The sequence below is a fragment of the Vigna umbellata genome, chromosome 3 (assembly GCF_029865625.1).
Source record: "Vigna umbellata cultivar VRB3 chromosome 3, Vumbellata_1.0, whole genome shotgun sequence".
Classification (NCBI taxonomy): domain Eukaryota; kingdom Viridiplantae; phylum Streptophyta; class Magnoliopsida; order Fabales; family Fabaceae; genus Vigna; species Vigna umbellata.
In genome coordinates, this window is record NC_142167.1 from 6,508,568 (window position 1) to 6,515,645 (window position 7,078).

A 7,078-nucleotide genomic window follows, 5' to 3' on the forward strand; every position below is an offset into this window, starting at 1 on the left:
AATCCTAAGGAATACCTAACCATCAAACACCAATTAACAAACAACAATCAAAACCACTTAATTTCTTAATTACCAGAGTTTTCATATAAATAGGAGATATCTACTATATTAACTTTATCTTGAACTTAATTAATTCTCATAAGTCCCTAGATATTATATTTTATCTTAATATTTTTATTCTAATTGATTATGATAAGTCTATCAATAATATATTATTGTTATTATTATTATCTAACAATAATATTTAATTACATCTAATAATATATTAAATTTCTAACAATATCTAATAATATCCTTTTTAAATTATCATAGTATATTGTCAATACCCAATTTCGTCCGGATTATTTTTATAGTTTTATTGCATTTTGGTTGTCACATATTTAATCTTTTATTATTCATTTCCTTTATTGCTTATTTTGTTACTTATTTATTATTATTATTATTATTATTTTTTAATTCTTTGTTTCAATATTAATTCTTTTTTTTTTGTTTCTTATTTATTTATTTATTTTTGATTCATTTTAATTTTAATTAAATTTTTATCTTTTCATTTTGTTTATAATTAAAAAAAAAATTAAAAAAAAAATAATTAATTAAAAAATTATTATTAGTTAAAAGGTTTTAAAATTAAAGAAAAAATAAAAATGAATCAAAAGAGTTAGAAAAGGACAAATTGGCAAAAAGGAGGGGACAGTGGAGGAAAACGGCTCTGCTGCGGGAGGCAAAAATTGGTTTTGTGCAGGCAAGGACAAGGCAAGTTTTGGGGAGAGCAGAGGCGCGATTTGGTTTTGGCAGGAGGCACAGCAGAGGGATTGAATTTGCAAAAAGCAATGGAGAAGAGAAAGTGAAATAGACACACAGAAAAGGGACAGGGGGCAGAATCAAGAGGGACTCTCTCAAAAAGAAAAAACTCCCCTCATTGTATCAAGAATCGACGACCAGAGAAGCCATCTTCCTGGGAGGTTCAGACCTGCACCGAGAGAAGAGAAGGAGATTATCACAAAGAAAAAAGAAGAAGGAAACTCCAGCATTTAGGTAAGTCGTCCATCCCCGTTCTCCATCCTAGTTTGATCCTTAAGGTAATCAATATTGTAGGTTAATGTGCACGTACTCAATATTGCATTGTTGTTCTTTTCCTTTCTTCCTTCTTCGTGCTACGTTCACTGCCTAATGTTTCTGCTACCAACGCGTCTCCATTCTCTTCCCATGAGCACATGAACGCGCCTTACACCACGAGGCTTCACTTTCCTTTTCTCCTGGGTTCTGGTCTCTCATAACACTCAACATCCCTCTTCATCTTCTCAACACTTATCCATAAAACATCATGATGGTCAAATCCAGAGAAGCATGATTTCCTTTTTGCTCAAGGCGCCATCGCCATAGCCTTCGTCTTGCCTCTCTCGGCCTGGGCAGCCATTCGCCTTCTCGCACATACCCCATCCGTAACCACCTCACCCCAACGCCTTCAGCATCTATCATACAGAAACTCATAACTCCAGCCCACCGTTTTCACTCTTACCGTTCGGCCAACATCATCTCCAGCACCACTTCCAGTACCATCACTCCCATCTCCCCAACGTCTCCGACGCCACCTCCAACAAGCATAACCCAATCAACATACAGGGCAGAACAATTTCTTCATTCACGATTCATACTCATACACACACCAACACATGCCAATGCATATCCTGCACAATGAAGCTATAGAAATCCATTTTCGGTCTCTCCTTTTCAAAGACCTGGAGCAGCACGAGCTCTGATTTTCCGCAGTCTTCAACGTTTCTGTTCCTCAACCAAATCCGTGCAAAATCAAGGTTGAACCAGTGAATAACGGTCAATAAGAAAACCAGGACGAGAGAGGAAGAGTGGGAGCGGCGGCAGGCGGTGCCCAAGGTGGAAAAGCTTCAACCCTAGGCTGGTGCGAGAGAAGCGAGGGAGAAGAGGCCGTGGCGCCGCGGTCGGCAGTAGGGCTGGTGGCGTGAGTTGTCGCCGGCGAGGTCAAGGCGTGTGCTGTTGAGGCGAAGGTGGCCGGCGCTGGCGTAGGCGGCGGCGAGCCCGTGAAGAGTGTAAGAGACCTTGGGTCCCTGGAGAGTGTGTGAGTTGAGGGAATGAGCTTACGGGAGAGTGTTTGAATCTGAGTGGGTGAGGAATGGAAGGGAAGGTGCCAAACCCCTAGGAGATTCTAGGTTAGAAGCCACCCGGGTGGGCCAAGCCCAGAACGAACGCACGTTTTGGCCTTTTTCGAACGTTCGACATCTAATTGCCCAACGAACGCCCATCTTCCCGACGAACGCTCGTCCATGACGAGCGTTCGTCATCCGGCCTCATCTTCATAACGAACGTTCGTCCATAACGAGCGTTCGTCATCCAGTCTCAATCTTCTCAACCGAACGCTCGCCCCTACTAGCGCTCGTCATTCAGCCCTTTCCCAACGAACGCTCGTCCCCTACGAGCGCTCGTCATTCAGCCCTTTCCCAACGAACGTTCGTCCCCAACGAACGCTCGTCCCAGCGAGCGCTCGTCATTCAACGCCAACAACGAACGCTCGTCCCAGCGAGCGCTCGTCATTCAAATCCAAACCGAACGCTCGTCCCCAACGAGCGCTTGTCATTCAGCCCTTTCCCAACGAACGCTCGTCCCCAACGAACGCTCGTCCAAGCGAGCGCTCGTCATTCAAATCCAAACCGAACGCTCGTCCCCAACGAGCGCTTGTCATTCAGCCCTTTCCCAGCGAACGCTCGTCCCCAACGAACGCTCGTCCCAGCGAGCGCTCGTCATTCAACTCCAAACCGAACGCTCGTCCCCAACGAGCGCTCGTCATTCGGCCCTTTCCCAACGAACGCTCGTTATTTCTCCGTATTCTCAACGTCCGTTTATGATCCCGCAACGCTCGTTTTTCCTCCTCATTTTCAACAAACGTTCGTTAATCCCCGCAGCGAACGCTCGTTCTTTCACGTCATCCCCAACGTCCGCTCATGATCCCCCAACGCTCGTTATTTTTATTTGTTTGTTTTCCTTATTTTATTTTATTCTATTTCATTTATTTTTGTTTATCTTATTTCATTTGTTTTATTTATTTCTAACAATAATATTTAATTACATCTAATAATATATTAAATTTCTAACAATATCTAATAATATCCTTTTTAAATTATCATAGTATATATACTAACTTTTTATAACAATTATAGTAATTATATAATAGAATAATATAAAAACTACAAATATATATATATATATATATATATATATATATATATATTATATAAAAGAAACTCACAACTATATATTTATTTTAAAAATATATTTTATTTTTATTATTTAACAATACTATTTAAACACTACAACAACACGAGATACAATTATTTATTTATATACTATCACTCCATATAAATGTAAATTTATATTTATATTATATATATAATATTACTATAACCAACCCAAACCACATTAAAATCATACTCTCATGTTCTTAAATAAAATAATTATTTTAATATATCATGAAATCACAAAACAAAGGTGTCACGTAAAAATATTATTTGTACAATTATATATATAACTATTACTAAAAGAGATAAATTACCCTTTACATATAAATAACACCCATTAAAATAGTTAACCACATATGTATATTTTTTCTAATTATTAAAATTCTTAGAATCTCACATCCCAACAACAATTATCATCCTTAAAATATACTTACAAAAATATAGGTATATTCTTCTTATGCTTAATTCCTAAGATAAGACCTAAAGAAAATACTTAAAATTGTAGTTAAACAACACAATAACATATTCATACTTTAGGCAATACATTATAATTAGACTTAAATGCTTACTTCGTTCCCACATTAAGAGGTGAATTTCTGTTTAGTATCTGGTTTTAAAAGTGTAGACATTAGGTCCCAAAGTTGTTAAAATTGTATGAATTGAGTCCTTTTCGTTAAATGGGCAGTAATGGAGTTAACTTCCAGCTCACGTGGCAAAGGAATATGCATTTTTTCTTCTCTCTCCTCTGCCTTTTCCTGAAATGCCCCCAACTTTTTCTCTCTTTTCTATATTTTTATTCAATATTTTCTCTCTCTCTCTCTCTCTCTCTCTCTCTCTCTCTCTCTCTCTCTCTCTTTGCTCTGCAACATCTACCTCCCAAATAATCATTGCTCTAGTGAGTTCCCTCTGAGTCTCACTCGCCTTCCTCGTCTCACTCGCTTGGATCTCTTCTCCAACAACTTCACCGGTCAAATCCCTTTCTCCGTCAACAACTTAACCCACCTCATCGGCCTCTTCTTGGAACACAATGGCCCGCAAGAAACGTAGATCTTTGTGGCCCGCCATTGAAGGGTTGCAACCTTTTTTTCTCGGCTTCGGCGCCGTCTCCCTCCTCCAATTCGACCCCAACCACGACGCGTAAGAAGTCCAAGAAGCTCTCCACGGATGCCATTGTCGCAATCGTTATTGGGTCCGTTCTCGTCGCGGCGTTGCTACTGCTGCTATGCCTCCGAGACGACAACCAGCGAAACTGTCGAAGCCTGTTACAACAGCACGTGCCATGCCGGTGGAGGAGGGAACGATGTCGTCGAAGGAGGATATCACCGAGCTTTCTGCGGAGGCTGAGAGGAACAAGCTGGTATTCTTTGTTTTATTTGAAGATTTCACTTTTAGGGTTTTATTTGAATTCTTCTCTTTGGGGGGTTTTGTTGTTAACAAAAAAAAATGATGTTTAATTTTAATTGAAGCCTCAGATTCGGCCGGAACCTGAATCAAGCTTGCCAACTGCAATGAATGGATCCTGTAGGCCTTACAGTATTGTAGGCACATCACCAAATTTGATCTCAAAGCCTCTATTAGTTGTTGAAACTTCTGAGGACCTCAATCCACCAAAATACGCAATTTCTGGTCAAATAAATACTCTGTAATTTTGTAATTGTTTTTCCTTGTATGGTTTAGTTGTGTTGGATACCTAGTCAAATGGGTCAAAGTAGGGGCAAATAACCTGCACTCTATGTGTTTGTGAATATGCCAATGTATATTTTACCAACATGGAGCCAACATTCATTTGATGGTTTCAACCTTATTCTATGTGATATGCTGAAGTATTTTGTAGAAAAGTAGCCTTAAAGGGTAGTCGTGAAGTATTTCAATACATTTTTATTAGTTTTGTTGTTGTTATTGCAATGAAGTGTGTGTTGAGTGATTAGCTTATTTGCATGAAGTGTGTGTTGGGTGATTAGCTTATTTGCGGGCAATAGCATCGAGGTGTTTTCTAAGTTGATAATGGAGGTAGGTTTTGCAGGAAAAGTATTTAATAAAGATATAAAAAAAAAGCTGGGGCATTTCAGGAAAAGGTAGAGGAGAGAGAAGAAAAAATGCAGATTCCTTTGCCACGTGAACTGGAAGTTAACTCAGTTACTGCCCATTTAATGGAAGGGACTCAATTCATACAATTTTAACAAATTTGGGACCTAATGTCTACACTTTTAAAACTGGATACTAAACAAAAATTCACCTCTTAACATGGGGACGAAGTAAGCATTTAAGCCTAACAATTATTATAAATTCCATCCTTGCACATAAAACTAAGAAATAAATAAATATTATGCATATAACAAGAATCAAACACATGATCACTAATCCATAATAAGGAGCTCTACCCAACTATGTTACCCTTCACTGCTATAATAATTATATTTTCTTGTTTTAAATAACGATTCTCATGACTACCACACTTTTTAGATATTTCGGGTCTTACAGATAGCATTAGAAGAACCACATGGCAACAAAAGATGAAGAATATGGATGGTTAGTTGTGAGTCAAGTTAGCGAGAATGAGACATGTAAATACCTAGGGAAAATATGAGAGAAGAAGTACCATGTTTCTTTATAAATTGTTTAGTTTCAAATGAAGAGACAATTTTTAGTAAGATGTGTCCATCATGTTAGTTTTTTAACAATGTTCACTGAAGTTTTTGTCTATTAAATAGTTGTAACGATAAGGACCAATTTTGGAGTTTAAGATTATATGGTATTTTGGTGATTAGAAAACTCCATGAAAATTTCCATTGAACATTTAGATAACAAAGTTATCTAGATGTGAAGGTGCATTTAAGAAGTTTTAGAGAAGAAGAGAAGTTCACTTAAACAAAAACTTAAAACAAGAACATAAATAAGCTAAGGATGGAATAATAAAGAGCATGAAATAAATCAAAAGGAAGTAAAAATGAAATAAAAGATGAAAGGCATGAAAGGGGTAGGGAAAGCTCAAGAATGACACGCCACTTAGGGGGCACAAAGACTTACCAATCTAGGATGAGTGGGGATGCTACCACTTAAGTGCTAGCTCAAGATAAGGCTAGTGAAAAAGACACTCACAAAGGAGAGCACTTTCATACACAAGGTTAAATATAGAGTATATAACGTGAAAATATTCAACCCTTTCAAAGGTTTAAAAGTCATTCTTATAGGTATGAAAAAGGATCTCTTTGCGAAACAATAAATTTCAAGACACATGTGTAATAATACAAAACTTAAGCTTATAGAAACTACGATTAAAAGAGGTTTCCTGAAAAGGAGACAACCTTGGCTTGGTCTCCAAGAAACTCATAAATGCATCACTTTGACCTTATTTTGGTAGGTTGATGAGTGCATATTTATGCCCTCATTTAGCCTTTAATATTAGATTATTAATTGGTTTTTCTAATTTAAAACAATATTTTAATTAGGTTTTGTTGTAATTGGATTTCTTAAGCACGGGATACAAAAACATGATAAAAATACTTTTTAGTTGTAAGAATGTTCTTTGGATATTTTGAAGTGTGTTAGTGCAGTTACAACTAAGTTGAGCTCATGGAGATATGGAAATAAATTGGTTAAAGTTTTATGTCACCATAAAGATAAATCCAAGTATAGCAAATAATCAAAACCACAAGAAGTCAAGCCAAATATTGCATTAAAAAGACAACAAAAGCATGAAAAAAATGAAGAAATCTGGTTAAGCTAAGAAGAGGGAATGAGCGACAAAAATTAAATCTTGTCATTTTCTCCAGGTATCTGTTGAGATTGTTGATAAGGGGAGCACTAGT